This window comes from Mesoplodon mirus (assembly GCF_964341445.2).
Source record: "Mesoplodon mirus genome assembly, chromosome: 2".
NCBI classification, from domain to species: Eukaryota; Metazoa; Chordata; class Mammalia; order Artiodactyla; family Ziphiidae; genus Mesoplodon; species Mesoplodon mirus.
The window spans coordinates 106,960,665-106,981,241 of NC_138977.1; the positions used below are offsets into that span (position 1 = coordinate 106,960,665).

The following is a 20,577-nucleotide window of genomic DNA, read 5'->3' on the forward strand; positions in this document are numbered from 1 at the left end:
TGATAGGATTAGCATATCACTTTTGGGCAGCCCTTAAATAAATAATGGAGAATGATCATTGGGTGAATCAGGCTGGCAACACTTGAATATAGTAATCAATCGGAACATTACTTTAAGTGGGATAACCAGATATTACGTGTGTTCTAATGTGATGGATTAGGAAAGTACATGTATCACCTCTGGAGTATGCTTGTCAAAAATTTGAAAATGAATCACGTCTGTAGATCTTACTACAGTTTATTGGAAATATGGGGAATGGAGGAATAAGTTAACACCGTAAGGAAATAGTCAGCTAAATTTGGGATATGAGAAATTCTACAGGACAAATGACTTGTTACAGATTAAATGAGATTTGAAGAGATATACCCATCAGATAAAGTGTGTGGTTCTTGTTTCATTCCTGGTTTAGACAAATCAGTAGTAAAAGTTTCATTTTTGAGATGATTGAAATTTGAACATGTACTATGTATTAGAGGATATTAAGGAATTATTGCTAATTTTGTCAGATGAGATAATAGAATTATAGTGTCAATTTAAAGAAAAGTCTTTAACAGATAGTGATACATTCATGACTAGTACGGGTGAAAAGATATGATGTCTGTGATTTGCTCTAACCCCAAGCCCCAAGCCCCTCTTCCCCCAAAGAAAAAGAGAGAGAGAAATGGTAGGATAGGAGAAATGAGATTGTTAACTTGCATGGCCATTCATTCTACAATTATCTCCTTACTTACATATATGTTTGAAAAACTTCAGAACCAAAGGTTTTAAAAAATTAACCTAAAATACGTGTATCATAAAGATTTCTAGCAGCCAACATAGAAAGAAAACTAGGTCAGTAACATAATTCATAGTGTCTGTACAATAAAAACAAAGCAACTTTGGGAAAAAGCACAATTCTTCCAAACATTTATTAAGACCAAAAAGAAGTTTTGCTTGACAGTGTTCTTGAGGACACTATGTAAGGTAGTGTGAAAAGCATTTTAAACCACATCCCTCCAGTAAATAGAATCAATTTTTTGTAGCATTCCTCAAAATGGCCAGTGAAATCCCATCCATGATTAATTCCAGTGAAACCAGCTTTATGGGGAGCCAATATGATACATTCTAGGAACCTCACTCCCCAGTAGAATTCATTAGAGGTCTCATTCCCATCTCTACCACTCCTCCCCTCCATTTCTGTAATGACTTCTTCCCCTAACCCTGTTTCAGATTAGTTAATATAACAGATAAATTTCCTTATGGCTGTTACTGTTGGCCAAAGAAATTTAATTGAATTTTATTTTCTATGGTTTGTTTCCAAAACAAGTATTTTTTAAAATGTAAAAATGTTGTCTTAAAATAAACATTTAAAATACCATAGTCGGCGCTCACTCCCTCTTGCGAGAGTACCGGAATCACGACTAACTGCTGAACAGACATCAACAGGAAGACGCTGGAACTCACCTAAAAAGATACCCCACATCCAAAGACAAAAGAGAAGCCACAATGAGATGGTAGGACAGGCGCAATCACAATAAAATCAAATCCCATAACTGCTGGGTGGGTGACTCACAAACTGGAGAACACTTATACCACAGAAGTCCACCCACTGGAGTGAAGGTTCTGAGCCCCACGTCAGGCTTCCCAACCTGGGGGTCCGGCAACTGGAGGAGGAATTCCTAGAGAATCAGACTTTGAAGGCTAGCAGGATTTGACTGCAGGACTTTGACAGGACTGGGGGAAACAGACTCCACTCTTGGAGGGCACACAAAGTAGTGTGTGCATCGGGACCCAGGGGAAGGAGCAGTGACCCCAGAGGAGACTGAACCAGACCTACCTGTTAGTGTTGGAGGGTCTCCTGCAGAGGTGGGGGGTGGCTGTGGCTCACCGTGAGGACAAGGACACTCGCAGCAGAAGTTCTGGGAAGTACTCCTTGGTGTGAACCCTCCTAGAGTCCACCATTAGCCCCACCAAAGAGCCTGAGTAGGCTCCAGTGTTGGGTCACCTCAGGCCAAACAGCCAACAGGGAGGGAACCCAGCCCAACCCATCATCAGACAAGTGGATTAAAGTGTTACTGAGCTCTGCTCACCAGAGCAACAGTCAGCTCTACCCACCACCAGTCCCTCCCATCAGGAAACTTCTGCAACCTCTTAGATAGCCTCATCCACCAGAGGGCAGACAGCAGAAGCAAGAAGAACTACAATACTGCAGCCTGCGGAACGAAAACCACATTCACAGAAAGATAGACAAGATGAAAAGGCAGAGGGCTATGTACCAGATGAAGGAACAAGATAAAACCCCAGAAAAACAAATAAATGAAGTGGAGATAGGAAACCTTCCAGAAAAAGAATTCTGAATAATGATAGTGAAGATGATCCAGGACCTTGGAAAAAGAATGGAGGCAAAGATCGAGAAGATGCAAGAAATGTTTAACAAAGACGTAGAAGAATTAAAGAACATAAGAAGTGTTTAACAAAGACGTAGAAGAATTAAAGAACAAACACCTCAAAGAATTAAAGAACAAACAAACAGGGCTGAACAATACAATAACTGAAATGAAAAATACACTAGAAGGAATCAACAGCAGAATAACTGTGGCAGAAGAATGGATAAGTGACCTGGAAGACAGACAGGTGGAATTCACTGCCATGGAACAGAATAAAGAAAAGAGAATGAAAAGAAAAGAAGACAGCCTGAGAGACCTCTGGGACAACATTAAATGCAACAACATTCACATTATAGGGGTCCCAGAAGGAGAAAAGAGAGAGAAAGGACCTGAGAAAATATTTGAAGAGATTATAGTCAAAAACTTCCCTAACATGGGAAAGGAAATAGCCACCGAAGTCCAGGAAGTGCAGAGAGTCCCAGGAAGGATAAAATCAAGGAGAGACACGCCGAGACACGTGGTAATCAAACTGACAAAAATTAAAGACAAAGAAAAATTATTGAAAGCAACAAGGGAAAAACAACAAGTAACATACAAGGGAAGTCCCATAAGGTTAACAGCTGACTTCTCAGCAGAAACTCTACAAACCAGAAGGGGAGTGGCATGATATATTTAAAGTGATGAAAGGGAAGAACCTACAACCAAGATTACTCTACCCAGCAAGGATCTCATTCAGATTTGACGGAGAAATCAAAGGCTTTACAGACAAGCAAAAGCTAAGAGAATTCAGCACCACCAAATCAGCTCTACGGCAAATGCTAAAGGAACTTCTCTAAGTGGCAAACACAAGAGGAGAAAAGGACCAACAAAAACAAACCCATAACAACTAAGAAAATGGTAATAGGTACATACATATCAATAATTACCTTAAATGTGAATGGATTAAATGCTCCAACCAAAAGACACAGGCTCGCTGAATGGATGCAAAAACAAGACCCATATATATGCTGTCCACAAGAGACCCACTTCAGACCTAGAGACACATACAGAGTGAAACTGAGGGGAAAAAGACACTCCATTCAATTGGAAATCAAAAGAAAGCTGGAGTAGCAATACTCATATCAGGTAAAATAGACTTTAAAATAAAGAATGTTATAAGAGACAAGGAAGGACACTACATAATGATCAAGGGATCAATCCAAGAAGAAGATATAACAATTATAAATATATATGCGCCCAATATAGGAGCACGTCAATACATAAGGCAACTGCTAACAGCTATAAAAGAGGAAATCGACAGTAACACAATAATAGTGGGGGACTTTAACACCTCACTTACACCAATGGACAGATCATCCAATCGGAAAATTAATAAGGAAACATAAGCTTTAAATGACACAGTAGACCAGATAGATTTAATTGATATTTATAGGACATTCCATTCAAAAACAGCAGATTACACTTTCTTCTCAAGTGCACATGGAAATTCTCTGGGATAGATCACATCTTGGGGCACAAATCAAGCCTCAGTAAATTTAAGAAAATTGAAATCATATCAAGCATCTTTTCTGACGACAACGCTATGAGATTAGAAATGAATTACAGGGGAAAAAACGGAAAAAACACAAACACATGGAGGCTAAACAATACGTTACTAAATAACCAAGAGATCACTGAAGAAATCAAAGAGGAAATAAAAAAATACCTAGAGACAAATGACAATGAAAACACGACAATCCAAAACCTATGGGATGCAGCAAAAGCAGTTCTAAGAGGGAAGTTTATAGCTATATAAGCCTACCTCAAGAAACAAGAAAAATCTCAAACAATCTAATGTTTCAAGTAAAGGAAGTAGAGAAAGAAGAACAAACAAAACCCAACATTAGTAGAAGGAAAGAAGTCATAAAGATCAGAGCAGAAATAAATGAAATAGAAACAAAGAAAACAATAGCAAAGATCAATAAAACTAAAAGCTGGTTCTCTGAGAAGATAAACAAAATTCGGAAACCTTTAGCCAGACTCATCAAGAAAAATAGGGAGAGGACTGAAATCAATAAAATCAGAAATGAAAAAGGAGACGTTACAACAGACACCACAGAAATACAAAGCATTCTAAGAGGCTACTACAAGCAGCTCTATGCCAGTAAAATGGACAACCTGGAAGAAATGGACAAATTCTTAGAAAGGTATAACCTTCCAAGACTGAACCAGGAAGAAATAGAAAATATGAACAGACCAATCACAAGTAGTGAAATCAAAACTGTGATTAAAAATCTTCCAATAAAAGTCCAGGACCAGATAGCTTCACAGGTGAATTCTATCAAACATTTAGAGAAGAACTAAGCCTCCTTCTCAAACTCTTCTAAAAAATTGCAGAGGAAGGAACACTCCCAAACTCATTCTATGAGGCCACCATCACCCTGATACCAAAACCAGACAAAGATACTACAAAAAAAGAAAATTCCAGACCAATATCACTGATGAATATAGATGAAAAAATCCTCAACGAAATACTAGCAAACAGAATCCAACAACACATTGAAAGGATCATACGCCATGATCAAGTGGGATTTATCCCAGGGATGCAAGGATTCTTCAATATACGCAAATCAATCAATGTTATACGACATATTAACAAATTGAAGAATAAAAACCATATGATCATCTCAATCAATGCAGAAAAAGCTTTTGACAAAATTCAACACCCATTTATGATAAAAACTCTCCAGAAAGTGGGCATAGAAGGAACCTACCTCAACATAATAAAGGCCATATACGACAAATCCACAGCAAACATCACTCTCAATGGTGAAAAACTGAAAGCATTTCCTGTAAGATCAGGAACAACACAAGGATGTCCACTCTCACCAACATAGTTTTGGGAGTCCTAGCCACAGCAATCAGAGAAGAAAAAGAAATAAAAGGAATACAGATTGGAAAAGAAGAAGTAAAGCTGTCACTGTTTGCAGATGACATTATTTACTATACATAGAGAATCCTCAAGATGCCACCAGAAAACTTCTAGAGCTAATCAATGAATTTGGTAAAGTTGCAGGATACAAAATTAATGCACAGAAATCTCTTGCATTCCTATACACTAATGATGAAAAATCTGAAAGAGAAGTTAAGGAAACACTCCCATTTACCATTGCAACAAAAAAGAATAAAATACCTGTGAATAAACCTACCTAGGGAGACAAAAGACCTGTATGCAGGAAACTATAAGGCACTGATGAAAGAAATTAAAGATGATAGAAACGGAGAGATATACCATGTTGTTGGATTGGAAGAATCAGTATTATGAAAATGACTATACTACCCAAAGCAATCTACAGATTCAGTGCAATCCTTATCAAATTACCAATGGCATTTTTTAGAAAACTAGAACAAAAAATCTTAAAATTTGTATGGAGACACAAAAGACCCCGAATAGCCAAAGCAGTCTTGAGGGAAAAAAATGGAGCAGAGGAATCAGACTCCCTAACTTCAGACTATACTACAAAGCTACAGTAATCAAGACAGTATGGTACTGGCACAAAAGCAGAAATATAGATCAATGGAACAGGATAGAAAGCCCAGAGATAAACCCACGCACCTACGGTCAACTAATCTATGACCAAGGAGGTAAGAGTATACAATGGAGAAAAGACAGTCTCTTCAATAAGTGGTGCTGGGAAAACTGGACAGCTACATGTAAAAGAATGAAATTAGAACACTCCCTAACACCATACACAAAAATAAACTCAAAATGGATTAGAGACCTAAATGTAAGACCGGACACTACAAAACTCTTAGAGGAAAACATAGGAAGAACACTCTTTGACATAAAGCACAGCAAAATCTTTTTTGATCCACCTCCTAGAGTAATGGAAATAAAAACAAAAATAAACAAATGGGACCTAATGAATCTATCTTGAAAGCTTTTGCAAAGCAAAGGAAACTACAAACAAGACAAAAGACAACTCTCAGAATGGGAGAAAATATTTGCAAATGAATCAGTGGACAAAGGATTAATCTCCAAAATATATGAACAGCTCATGCAGCTCAATATTAAAAAAACAAACAACCCAATCCAAAAATGTGCTGAAGACCTAAATAGACATTTCTCCAAAGAAGACATACGGATGGCCAAGAAGCACATGAAAAACTGCTCAACATGACTAATTATTAGAGAAATGCAAGTCAAGACTACAATGAGGAATCACCTCACACCAGTTAAATTGGGCATGATCAGAAAATCTGCAAACAAAAAGTGCTGGAGAGGGTGTGGAGAAAAGGGAGCCCTGTTGCACTGTTGGTGGGAATGGAAATTGATACAGTCACTGTGGAGAACAGTATGGCGGTTCCTTAAAAAACTAAAAATAGAATTACCATATGACCCAGCAATCCCACTACTGGGCATGTACCCAGAGAAAAGCATAATTCAAAAAGACACATGCACCCCAATGTTCATTGCTGCACTATTTACAATATCCAGGTCATGGAAGCAACCTAAATATGCCCATTGACAGACGAATGGATAAAGAAGAAGTGGTACATATATACAATGGAATATTACTGAGCCATTAAAAGGAACAAAATCGGGTCATTTGTAGAGACTTGGATGGATCTAGAGACTGTCACACAGAGTGAAGTAAGTCAGAAAGAGAAAAACAAATATCATATATTAACGCATATATGTGGAACCTAGAGAAATGGTACAGATGAACCAGTTTGCAGGGCAGAAATTGAGACACAGCTGTAGAGAACAAACGTATGGACACCAAGGGGGGAAAGTGGCAGTGGGAGTGGTGGTGTGATGAATTGGGCAGTTGGGTTTGTCATGTATACACTGATGTGTATAAAGTGGATAACTAAATAAGGACCTGCTGTATAAAAAAAAAATACAATTCTAAAAAAAAATTGTTTATGACATAGAGCTAGAAAACATCTTAAGTCACCTAATATTTTTCCTTGACTTTAAAGAAGACCATAAATTATTTTATTTTTGAAAATTCTGAAGGGTATTTCACAATTTCCTTCAATAGCCCATTTTAGTATCTAAACATACCATTTTGAACTTTAAAAAAATCAAACTCTTCTATTTTAGCAACTTGAGACTTAGGTCAATTACCCCTAGGCTAATAAAAATGCTAATCTTTAAAAATTTTTAAAACAAAGGGTGATAAAGAATAACTGTCTCAAAGCTGGTCTGGGATATAACTTTTATATAACAAAATTTACAATATTTTAGGAAGAAATCAGCATTTCTGATAAAATGTATTATAATCAAATTATGTTCAATCTAATGGAATTAAACATTTTGAGAAACTAGCTTCTCTATTGATTATCAGGCAAAAGTTCGATAGTTTAACAAAATATTCTTTTTTTGTATTAGTGTAAGTAGTCTGTTTTTGTTGTTGCTTTGTTTTTACTGGATGTCTCTAATTGGAATGAATATTTGAGTTGACTTGTTTTAGGTCTCTTGTGGTAATTTTGAAATAAAACTTCATTCGTGCTCATAATTTAAAAAAAATACCATAGTCATCTACTTCCTTAGAGCTTTTTTTTCCTTAGAGCTTTTGCTATTAACTCCTCTCCCTCTCCCCAACGACTCTAAGTTTCAGAGTAACTAGATGGACTGTATGAAGCATCCTGTAGACAGTTCTCCATAAACATTGTTTTTTGTGGAGCTTTTCCCAGATATTGGGCAGGAGTGAATTGAGATTTTATTTGCTGGCAACTTGCTGAAATACAGGTCCTCTGTGTTACTGATTAAATCTGAACCATTATTCAGTGCAGCTTGTGTTAAGGTTCACATTCTTTGGTGAAAGTTGAAGTGCCTAACAAGAATAGGAGATTTCCTGTAATTTGAGATGAGCCATTATTAAAGCCAAGATTCTCCATAAAATAATTTTAATTACTGGATTACTTTTCTATTGCTGTGTAATTTGCCACAGTTAGCATCTTAAAACAACACAGACTTACCATCTCACAGTTTCCATGGATCAGGAGTCTGGGCATAGTTTAAGCTGAGTCCTCTGCTCAGGGACTCACAGGCTGCAAATCAAAAGTGTTGGCTAGGGCTGAGATGTCATTGAGACTGGATCTTCTTCCAAGTTCACATGGTTGTTGCCTGGATTCATTTCCTTCCAACTGTAAAACACAGGTTGACTTGCATTTTCAAGGCTGGCAAGAAAGTCTCTGACGTCTAGACCCTTGTTTAAAGGGCTCACCTTATCAGGTAGGCCCACCTGGGCAAAATCTCCTTTTTGATTAATTTAAAGCCACCAATTAGGGACCTAAATTGCATCTGCAAAGTATTTTCACCTTTGCCATTTAAAACAACATAATTATGGGAGTAATATCCCATCACCTTTGCCATATTTCATTGGTCAGGAGCAAGTTGCGAGTCCTACCCACACTCAGGGAGGGATGATTGTACAAGAGCATGAAGCTTATTTTGTTTGTTATTATGCAGACAATATTAATGGAACTTGAAGTAGAAGAGAAAAATAGTCACCCATAATCCTGCCAGCCGATGACTAAAAATGTTTTCCTTTGGCTGTGTGCATGCATAAATTTTATAAAGAACCTATAGAGCAAAGATCCAATTTTCTGTTGCTCTCTACTTAGGAAAGGCATTTGTTTTGTTATTTACCTAATATTTATACTTGCCACTTTTAAAGAATGAAATTGTTTTAGGTTGATTGTATCTATATTACTGGTTGTCTTAGGTTAATCAAGGTATAATTCACAAACAGTAAAAATCATTGTTCTATGTGTATAGTTTTGTGTTTTGATAAGCACATGTATTTATGTAACCACCATCACAGTAAAAACATAAAATATAATCTTGTGCCCATTGGTAGACAAGCCCTCCCCCCCTGCATCCCAGACCTTGACAATTACTGGTGTATTTTCTGTCCCTGTAGTTTTGCATTTTCAAGAATGTTGTATAAATGGTATCATATACTTTTGGGCTTTTCCTTTCACTTATTACAATGCATTTGAGGTTGTGTAGTAAAGGAATAGCATTCCTTTGACATAGTAAAAAATATATATTTTGTCTTTTGTCCCTGGTTCCTGGTCTAGAACCCCTAAAAACCCTTGAAAGGAACATTTTCTGTTATTCATAATAAGCCTTTTCCAACCATGTCTGACTTGATGAACTCTTGGTGGGTCCCTAGACAGCTTCAGAATGGTGGCTGGTTGCCAGAGGAACCAACAATGTGATTAGAGGTTGGAACTTTCAGCTCCATCCCTGGACCTCCAAGGAGGGAGAGGGTTTGGAGATTGAGTTCAGTCACCAGTGGCCTATGATTTAAGTAATTATGCCTATTTAGTAGAACCTACATAAAGATCCTGAAACAGTGGGGTTCGGAGAGCATCAGATTTGGGGAACCCATCCACTCGCTAAGAGGGTGGCACACTCCGAACTCTGTGGAGACAGAAACTCCTGTGCTCAAGAACCATCTGGACCTTGCCCTATGTGCCTTTTTATATGACTGTTCACTTGTATCCTTTATAATAAACTGGTAATAGTAAAATTTTCTCTGGAGTTTTGTGAGCCATTCTAGCAAATTAATGTACCTGAAAGGGGGTGGGGTTTATGGGAGCCCCCCCCCCCCTCCTCGACCTTGTAGCCAAGTTGAACAGAAGGATGGGTAACCTGGGGACCCAGTACTTGCAACTGGCTTCTGGAGTGGATGTCTTGTGAGACTGAGCCCAAAAGCCTGAGGAGTCTAATACTGACTGAGTAGTTAATGTCAGAATTGAAGTGAATTGTAGGACACCTAATTGGTGTCTGGAGAGCTGGAGAGTTAGTTGGTGTGAGGAAAAAATGCACACATGTGGTGTCAGAAGTGTTTTGAGTAAAAGTGGCTCAGTTGTACCCAAAGCTGACTAAGGTTTGGCCTTGCCCAGCTCCTGGGAGGTAACCTTTAAGCCCTTGGAATGTCCTGCTTAATAAGGGTGTCTTTGTTTACTTGGGGGCATTTGGCCACCCCAGATTGCCTATCCTGACAGTGTGGCTGATAATTGCATGGAGGCCTTGGGCTGTGTGGTATCAGTTTGACCTATAGAGGAGCTGAGACTAAAGTCAGCCATGCAGATGGTTAGCCCTACCTATGTTTCAGACCTCGGATAAAAATGCTGGACACTGAGCCTCCGGTGAACTTACTTGATTGCTTATACTCCACGCACGTTATCACAAGTTCTTGTTGGGGGAAATAAGCGCTGTGTACACAACTCCACTGGGAGGGGACAGCTGGAAGCTTGGTGTCTCTTGGACCCTGCCCTATGTCCCTCTTCCCCTTATTGATTTTACTTTGTATCCTTTTGCTATATTAAACTGCAACCCTGAGTAAAATGGCTCTTCTGAGTTTTATAAGTCTAGTGAATCATTGAACATGAGCGTGGACTTGGGGACTCCTGAACTGCGGAAGTTCATTCATATTATTTCATGTATATGAAATATTGAATTATTTCAGTGTTGAGTAGCATTCCAAAGTTTGTTCATTCCCCAGCTGAGCCGATTGCATCTCGCTTTTGGCAATTACAAATAAAACTTCTATAAACATCTGAGAACAGGTTTTTGTGTGAACATAGGTTTTGATTTTGCTTGGGTAAAAATACCTAAAAGCGGGATTGCTGGGTTATATGAAAAGTTTAACTTTATGAGAAACTACCAAGCTGTTTCGCGAAGTGGCTCTACCATTCTGTACTCCTCCCAGCTACTACTGTATGAGAGTTCTAATTGCTCCTCATCCTCCTCAGTATTTGATAGTGCCAGTTTTCTTTTTCTTTTAATTTTAGCCATCTTAATAGGTATGTAATGGTATCGCATTATCGTTTTTCTTTCCATTTCACTAATAACTAGTGATGTTGAGTATCTTCATGTACTTATTTGCCATTTGTATATCTTACTTGTTAAAGTATCTGTTCAAATTTTTTGCCCATTGAAAAATTTTTAAAATTATTGAGTTTTGAGAGTTCTCTAAATTTTCTGGATACCAATCCTTTATCACATATGTGTTTTGCAAATATTTTCTCCTAGTCTGTGACCTTTGGAGAGGAATTTTTAATTCCGACAGTGTTTAATTTTTAATTTTATGGGTTTTATGAATTTTAAGAAATCTTTGTCTAACTCAATGTCATGAGAATTTTCTGTGTTTTCTTCTAAAAGTTTTTTAGCTTTTCAAATATTTTACATTTAAGTTTTTGGTTTATTTTGAATTAATTTTAGTGTATGGTATGAGAGCTGGATCAAGGTTCTTTTTTTGGTGTATGAATGTCTAATCGTTCTAGCACTGTTTGTTGAAGGGATTATCCTTTCTCTATTGAATTACTTTTTTACGTTTGTCTATCAATTGACTATATATGTATGAGTCAGTTTCTGGACTCTCCATTTTGTTCTGTTCATCTATCTGTTTACTCTTTTGCTTATGTCATGCTGAGTTGATTAATGAAGCTTTACAGTATAGTCCTGAGGTAAGATACTATGAGTCTTTTAGTTTTTTATTTTCAACATTGTTGATAAAAAAAATTGTTTTGGTTGTTCCGGTTTCTTTTTTTCTTTTTTTAAAATTTATTTTTATTTGTTTACTTTTGGTTGCATTGGGTCTTCGTTGCTGTGCGCGGGCTTTCTCTCTAGTTGCAGCGAGCGGGGGCTACGTTGTGGTGCGCGGGCTTCTCTTGCGGTGGCTTCTCTTGTTGTGGAGCACAGGCTCTAGGCACGTGGGCTTCAGTAGTTGTGGCTCGCAGGCTTTAGAGTGTGGGCTCAGTAGTTGTGGCACACGGGCTTAGTTGCTCCGCGGCATGTGGGACCTTCCTGGACCAGGGCTTGAACTTGTGTCCCCTGCGTTGGCAGGTGGATTCTTAACCACTGCACCACCAGGGAAGCCCCTGTTCCAGTTTCTTTACTTTAACTTACTGATTTTAGAATCAACTCGTTGATTGCCAGCATCAAAAAATTTGCTGGTATTTTATTTGAGATTACTTTGAATTTGTAGATCAACTTGGGGCTAATTGAGTCTTCTAATACATGTTTATGGTATATCTCTTCACTTATTTAGGTCTTCTTTCATTTATCAGTACTTTGTAGTTTTCAGCATGGAGAGCTTGTACATATTTTATTACATTTATACATATTTTTATTTGTTTGGGTGCTATTGTAAATGGTGCTGGTTTTAAATTTAGATTTCTAACTTTTTGTTTCTAGTGTATGGAGACATAATTGATGTTTGCATATTGATCTTGTATCCTGCAACCTTGCTAAACTCATTTATTAAAGTTCTAGAAGCTTTTTTGAAGGTTCTTTATGATTTTTTATATAGACAATCATGCCATTTGCAAATAGAGGCAGGCTTATTTCTTCTCTTTCCAATCTGTATGCCTTTTATTTCTTTTCTCTTCTTGCACTTTCTAGGACTTTGAGTTTGTTGTTATTGAATAGGAATGGTGACAGCTGATGTCCTTTCCTTGTTCTGAGTCTTTGGGGGAAAACATTTAGTCTTTTACTGTTAAATATGATGTTAGCAGTAATTTTTTAGTAGATGTATTTTATCAGGTTGTTTAAGTGCCCTTCTCTTCCTGATTGGCTGAGAATTTTGTCAGAAATGAGGGTTGGATTTTCTCAAATGTGTATTTTTTGCATTTGTTGATGCTATCATATTTTTCTTCTTTAGTCTGTTGATCTGTTAAATTATACTGATTGATCTTTTAATGTTGAATCAACCTGCTTTCCTGGAATAAACCTGCATTGGTTGTGGTGTGTTATCCTTTTTATAAATTACTGAATTTGATTTGCTAATATTTTGTTGAGGATTTTTGCGTGTATGAGGGATAATGAGTTTTCTTTTCTCCTAATTTCTTTGTCTGATTTTGGTATCCAGGGTAATGCTTACCTCATAAAATGAATTTGAGACTTTCCCTCCTGTTCTATTTGTGTAGATTTTTTTCCCACTTTTTTTTTTTTTCCTGTTTAGTTTCAGCTTTGGTAATTTCTTTTGACCTGTCTTCAAGGTTATTGATTCTTTCCTCAGCTGTGTTAAGCCTGATGAGCCAGCCAAAGGCTTTTAAAATTTGTTACTGCAGTTCTCGTTTTCAGCATTTCAATTTCAAAAATAGATGTTTTTGTATAATTTATAGAACAGGTAATGGTAACCCAACATGCAGGCACTGCCTTGGTGATCAGGGAAGTCACCCCCATGGCTAGGCTTATAAATTTTGATTGAATGCCAGCTATCATTGGCAAGGTAATAGAGATTTAAGTATACAGTATTTATGCCAGGAAGTAGGCATGACTCATTCCATTAAGCTGTTAACATGGGGGGGTTGAATCAGTCTTGCTTGAAGTTGATGAGGTTTTATGTTTTTTTGTTGTTGTTGCTCTGGTTACCTTCAGTGTATCGTTGACTGTAAATACTTCTATCATCACCTCATGCTTAAGGTGAGAGTTGATTTGCTGGAAAGTTTAACTCAATATTCTTACTCCGCCTCTATGTTTAAGCCTTACTTGTATATCTGAGAGTCAGAGAGGCTCTCTCTGTACTCTTTTGTTCCTTCTCTACTAGTAGAGTGCTGTTACTTATTACTGGGAGCTCATTTGCCTTGTGGTAGGCTAGGGCCCTGGGAACTCTAGCTTCGTGGCGGTGGGCATCGGGCCTTATTTTTTTGTCCCAGATCAGCGTTAGTTTTAGACAGGCTCTGTTTCCTTCTCTTCTCAGTAATCCTGCTTTTCCCCTGATAATAGTAGACCTTTATTGTTTGGGGCCAGGATGATTTCCTGTCCCTCTCTCAGGGGTAGATATTAGCCTCTAATTTGAGGGACTTATAAAAATTTGAATCATAAAACTACCAGAAGAAAATGCAGAAGAATACCTATGTATTTCCTAAGCATGGCTTAAGGTCAAAACAAAGATTTAGCATATTTGTGTAAAAACTTAAAACTAGTGAATATCAAAAACAAAGTGCAAGTGGGGAAAGAAACATCCATGAAAATTTAGCTGTGAAAAGCAAATGAAACAATTGATTTTAAGATAATTTTTATAATTAGAATAGTTGAAAAATGGATTTTTAGCCATTATAAACAAAGAAGAATATAAAGGCATGCAAGGCAGAGGTTTCTAATATAAAGGTTACTTGCAATGCAGAGTATCTCAAAAATTCCTCCATTTGGAGTTAGTTCTGCTAGGTTATTTTAATATGATAGTTTTAAGAGCAAATTTGGAGAGAAGAGGAAAGAAGCGATTCTACAAGGGTGTTTAAAAACTGTTGTTTAATTGGGAAGTCTTTTGGTCTGTATTATTAAGTTTGTATGTATTAAATGATTGATATGTATATCTTCTGTGAGAGCTTTGAGATAGAAACTTTCTGGCTAAAAACATTTGTTTTCCTAAGCAAAATTACTTTTGTCAATCCTTTAACATTTTTCAGGTTTGAACCTAGCATGTATCAGGAGAGTGTACTTTGCTGCTTGCTGGATTATTCAGAAGCTTTAGAAGCAAATTTTTAGGAACTTTATTGATTATATTAGCCTCTACTTTTTATGTATGATTCCTAGAGAAGCAGAGGGGTTTGCCCAAAGTATACAGTAGTTAGCAGTAGAAGTAACTTAGACTTCGGTGGCTCTTGCTCTTTCATTAAATTACATTATGTGATTGATAATTTTAAGTTTGCTGTATTTGAGATATACATCTTAAAATACCCGTTTGTAAATGGCTCTATGGCATGGAGATTGACCAGTTTTAACCTAAGTGTTTTTGCATACTTTGTGCAAAGAGAAGTTGGCTAGTTTTCTGAATATTTCTCTTGGTCATTTAATCTTAGATAATATCAAAATGTGCCCTGAAGTAGCAGAATGTTTTGGGGATGTTGATTTGAATTTTAAGTTTGTAGTTAAAGTTTTTTCCAGGTCTCTTTTTTATGTGTGTCAATTTTGATTTTTGAAGAAAAAATCTAGGGGCCTCCAAATACTGAGCTTCTGTGAACATAGGCCTTGGAATTGGAACACTATTTTATACACGCTTTAATTGAATAAATAAATTATATATAATAGTGAAGCACACGTGGAGCCAGAAGACAATGCTTTCCTTTATATAGAGTAATTTATTTTTATTGGATATTTATGTTTTGTAGTATGTTATAAATCTCATTATATGTAATCATGTGGCTTTTTCTAGAATATGCCAAAGAAAAGAATGACTAAAGATTTCCCATATTTCACTGCTAGGTCTTGTTTTGTTTTGGTTTTGTTTCTTTGAAGCCAGATGTCATTAATTTAAGAAATGTGCCTCAGAGCTGTGTGTACTTGACTGTGAAGTTTCATCTGTGGGGAGGAACTTCAGCGAAGTAAGCATGCTGAGATTTTGAGTCAGTATTACTTTATTTATTTATTTATTTGGCTGCGTTGGGTCTTCGTTGCTGTGCGCGGGCTTTCTCTAGTTGCGGTGGGCGGGGGCTTCTCTTGTTGCGGAGCACGGGCTCTAGGCCTGCCGGCTTCAGTAGTTGTGGTGCAAGGGCTTAGTTGCTCCGCGGCATGTGGGATATTCCCGGGCCACTTTTTAGCTTAGGTTTTACTTTGACTTTCCCTCATTTGTAGCTTTAAATACAAGTATAGACGCTCTTTTTTTTTTTCTTCTGTACGCGGGCCTCTCACTGTTGTGGCCCCTCCCGTTGCGGTGCACAGTCTCCGGACGCACAGGCTCAGCGGCCATGGCTCACAGGCCCAGCCGCTCCGCGGCATGTGGGATCTTCGCGGACCGGGGCACGAACCCGTGTTCCCTGCATCGGCAGGCGGACTCTCAACCACTGCACCACCAGGGAAGCCCTAGAAGCTCTTTTACTTAATTAACTTTCATGGATATAAACAGAGCCATTCTTTGGGATTTTTAGCTTTGCCACTACTGACACGTGGTAATAGTGAAGGCTTGTGAGAATAATACATAATCCTTTAGGAACCTGACCTGTTGATAAATGAAGGAGCTAATGTAACAATTGAAGATGCAAAATGCAACTGCCATCTAACATATGAATATTTTAATGGTAGTTAATAGTGGAAGCATTTGTGTGAGGGGTGACAAACAAGAAGTCCTATGGGACACCCCGGGAAGACTCTTGCTGTATGCTCAATAGCAACTTTTCATTTATTCTTTTTCTTATAGTTGCTCATTCTATAATGAGAAATTTTCAGTGCTATTATGTTCATTCTTTCTAAATTAAAAAAAATTATCATTGAAAATCAGATTTGAAGTCTCATTTTTAATAGAAAAATGTTGAAAAGAAGTGGTAGGTTCCTGCACATCCAGAATTTAAATTGGAAACTAGGTAACAAATGTGGAGGCCCAGTAGAGATTTCTTTATTTCTCCTTCCTTCCTTTCTTTTCACCTTCTTTTCATCTTTCTCCCTCTTACTCCTTCCACGTGGCATCAAGAAGACAGTCAGAAAGTTATGTTTGTATGTTACCTCCATCAAAGACATTATTTGAGACTGTTCTCTTTGGAATACTAAGAGTAGACTGGTGTTTTGCATATATACTTATAGGATCATTTTGGGGTTTGCATTAAATTGGTAATTTGGTAACAGTGAAAGTTTTTCTTGTGAAAAATCTTTCTCTGTATCTCTTCTTTAGAAATTATCCTCAGGAACCACCTGGCTTTTCTGGTGAAGCTCAAGTTTTATGAAGGCTTTACATTGTACTTCCATGATGAAATGAGATAATGTATGTAAGACATTGTTTTAAAGGCAATGAATAACCCTATAGAAAGAACATGAACTCTTGTTTATGACTCTCAATTAAGAGATTCTAAGTTCCTCTTAGTTGGGTTGGATTTAGAAAAAGGTACATTTTTTTGCGATGTTCATTCGTTAATTCAATAACATATACTGAGTATCTATTCTGCTCAGGTCTTAGTGGATGCTGGGAGTATCGTTATGAACAAGATAAATTGTCCTTGCTTTTATGGAGCTTACAGTCTGCCAAGGGAGACAAATATAAAACAGTCTTTTACACAATAAATGTTATAAATACAATTGTGATAAGTACTAAGACAAATGGGAAAAGTTTTGAAAATCCATAATTGGGGATTTGATAGTCTTGGAATCAGATGGCTTCCTTAAGGAAGTGACATTTGAGTTACTTTATCATTAGCATAAGTGTAGTTGAGGAATTCAGTTTAAATAAGTGCTTAGGGAAATACTTAGATAAGTATTAGTTAAGGTTTAATAATAAGCATGATAACAAACTTATATTCCATTCTATTCTTGGTCTTCCATTTGCAGAATTCAGTTGAAACTCTTGGCTTTCTTCATTTTAACATTGGCTTCCACAGTTCCTAGATTTACTCATATAGTCTGAACTGATAACCCAATCCAGTCTTTACATTTGGCAGTAAATAAAAGCCTCCAAGTTATAATAGGTTTGAAAATTATTTGTTGAAATTCACTAAACTTACCTTGTATTACATTCCAGGAATACTTTCTTAAATATTAAACAAACCAAGGCATTTCTATTGTCTATCTTTCCAGATAGACTGAACTTCTTAAGGACAGAGGCCCTATCTCCAGAACCTTGCAGGATGTGAGACACATAGTAAGTGTGAAATAAACAAGTCATTTATGAATAATCTGTGTTAAATAAGGAGGAAACAACTTGGCAACTGACCTTCCTGTTTCTTTTAAGTTACTTTTTACCATAATACAGAGGCTTTGAATCATAAGGTCTGGTTTTGAATTCCAGTTCCTTAATGTGTATTCCTAGGCAAATAACTAATTAAACTTCTGTAAACCTCATCTTCTTCATCTTTAAAATAAAGATTTATTTACATGCGATTACATGTGTAAAGTACTTCGCATAGTGTCTGGCACATAGTAAGTGTTTCACAAATGGTGGCTAATATTATTACAAGATACAGATCTTCCTTGGCTTACGATGGGGTTACCTCTAGATAAACCCATCAGAAGTTGAAAATATCCTAAGCTGAAAATGCATTTAATACATCTAATCTTCAGAACATCATAGCTTAGCCTTGCCTACCTTCAGCATGCTTGGTATACTTAGATTAGCCTACAGTTGGGCAAAATCATGTAACACATAGCATATTTTATAATAAAGTGCTGCATATCTCATGTAATTGATTGAATCATTTACTGAAGTGAAAAACAGAATGGTTGTAAGTGTATATCAGCTGTTAACCATTGTGATTGCATGGCTTGACTAGGAGCTGCAGCTTGCTGCCATTGCCCAGCATCAAGAGGGAGTATCGTACTACCCTTGCTAGCCTGGGAAAAGATTAAAATTCAGAATTCAAAGTAAGGTTTCTACTGAATGCATATTGTTTTCACATTGTCCTAAAGTTGAAAAATTTTATGTCGATCCATCCTTAAGTTGGGGACTGTCTGTACGTGCACTAAACTTTTTTACCTATTTGTTTTATCTGTGATGTTTAAAATATATACCTATAGTGATGCAGGATACTGGTATGTGTTAGAGCAGATAATTGGCCCTTTCTATAGTTAAACCAAGTGAAAAAGTAAAAAATTATTAACTAGTTCGTTGTTTATGAAACTAAATTTGATGAACTACTAATTATTGATAATTAAGTGGGTAATGGTGGCACTTATCATTGTAATGAATACATTATCTTCCTTTATAAGTCAGGTTTTTTAATAAACCAAGTAGGTTTTATAAATAAATTTTTGTAGTCTTTTAAAAAACAAAACAATCCCCCATTTTATCTTGTATATAGATTAAGATAATTGGATGTACGAAATTTGCCTGAATTGATGTGTATGTGTGTGTGTGGATATATTTAACGTACATATTTGGATTTGGGGATGGAAAGAGTAGAAGATCTAGTCTATATATCTAAATTTTCAGCTTCTGTAAACTTAGTTATTTTAAGTACTTCTGTGTCACTGTCTTCATCTATATAGTGAAGTACTATAACTTACAACTATAGTATTATAACTTCTTTTCTTTACAGTTACTAATTCTGGCATTTTCTGAGGATCTTTATGAAAGTAAGGGATGTAAGGGAACTAACTGAACAAACAAATATTTTAAGGTTTCAAGTCTGACTTTAAATTTATTTTTATTCCATGTTATTTACAGTTATGAGTTGCTGGCAAAAATAATGTAACTGCAGTTGACTATTGAACAACTCGGGGGTTAGGGGCGCTGATCCCCAGTGCAGTAGAAGATCTGAGTATGACTTTACAGTCGGCTCTCAGTGTCAGAGGTTCTGCATCTGTGGATTCAACCAACTGGATGGGGTAGTACTACAGTAGTACTTAAAGGGATAAAAACCTGCATGTAAATGGACCCACGGTTCAATCCCATGTTGTTCAAGGGTCAACTGTACTCCCTGAAACAAAGCAAAAAAATGCCAGCAAACAAACAAAAATCCTTTAAGGCCGTTTTATTTTACATTTTAAAAAATGCACTTCAAGTTTCTCCAAAAGCAAAACATCCACACATTAGTGATTTGTTGTTGTTGTCATTGAACCCTAGGTACTGGTTGTAGTCAAGGGATTCCTAGACTGCTATCTGGAATATAGTTCTAAGAATATAAGATGTTTGAAAATGTTATGAAGATATATGGCCTTCTGAAAAATTTTTGTTTTTGGATTTGAAATGTTTTGATTGATTTGGTTGATAAACATGCTTTTCAGAGCACTTGAAAAGACAGCATTCTACATATAGAGAGGGTTCCTAGGGTCCATTCAGAGGAGCTTGCCTACAAAATTAAAATCAGCTGGCAGTTTTATGTAAGGCAACAGGACAACCTATACTCTAAAAATATAATTTAGTGAATGGTATTTATGTGATAATATGTGCATATTATATGTGCATCTCTTTCCTCAAACGACTTTATATTTTCTCACTTGCTCCCAGACTATCACTGAGATTAGGAAGCAGGCAATTTCAGTTGTAGCAATTGTGTCATGCCAGAGATCACAAAGCAAGTCATTGATAAATTGGTATCTGAATTTAGATCTTCTTACTTTGTTTTTTTCTTGCCACATGTTAGATTATTTTCACCAGGTTATTTTACTGGCTCCTTAATCCACGTTGAGACTTTAGAAATCTTAGTCTGTAGTTCTCAAGGTGATTTGCTAAGTATTATACAGTATGTACTAAAAGAGTGGACTTGGAAATAAGATGGCACAAGTAAAATTAAATTTTTCTCTCAACTTGCAAGTATGCATTTCTAGATATGGTTTTCCTTT

General features: G+C 36.7%; 1 protein-coding gene across 2 annotated transcripts in view; it reads left to right on the top strand.

Annotated features, from left to right (window-relative positions):
• Window positions 1–20,577, top strand: part of JMJD1C (jumonji domain containing 1C) — a 331,205-nt gene that overhangs the window by 40,181 nt on the left and 270,447 nt on the right. The window contains exon 1 of one of the 2 annotated variants that reach the window (XM_082640257.1): window positions 17,892–17,938. The exons of the other annotated variant lie outside the window; for it this stretch is intronic. The gene's annotated coding sequence lies outside the window, so the exon portion shown is untranslated. Of the gene's footprint in view, window positions 1–17,891; window positions 17,939–20,577 lie in introns of those variants that run through there. 2 annotated transcript variants of the gene reach the window in all.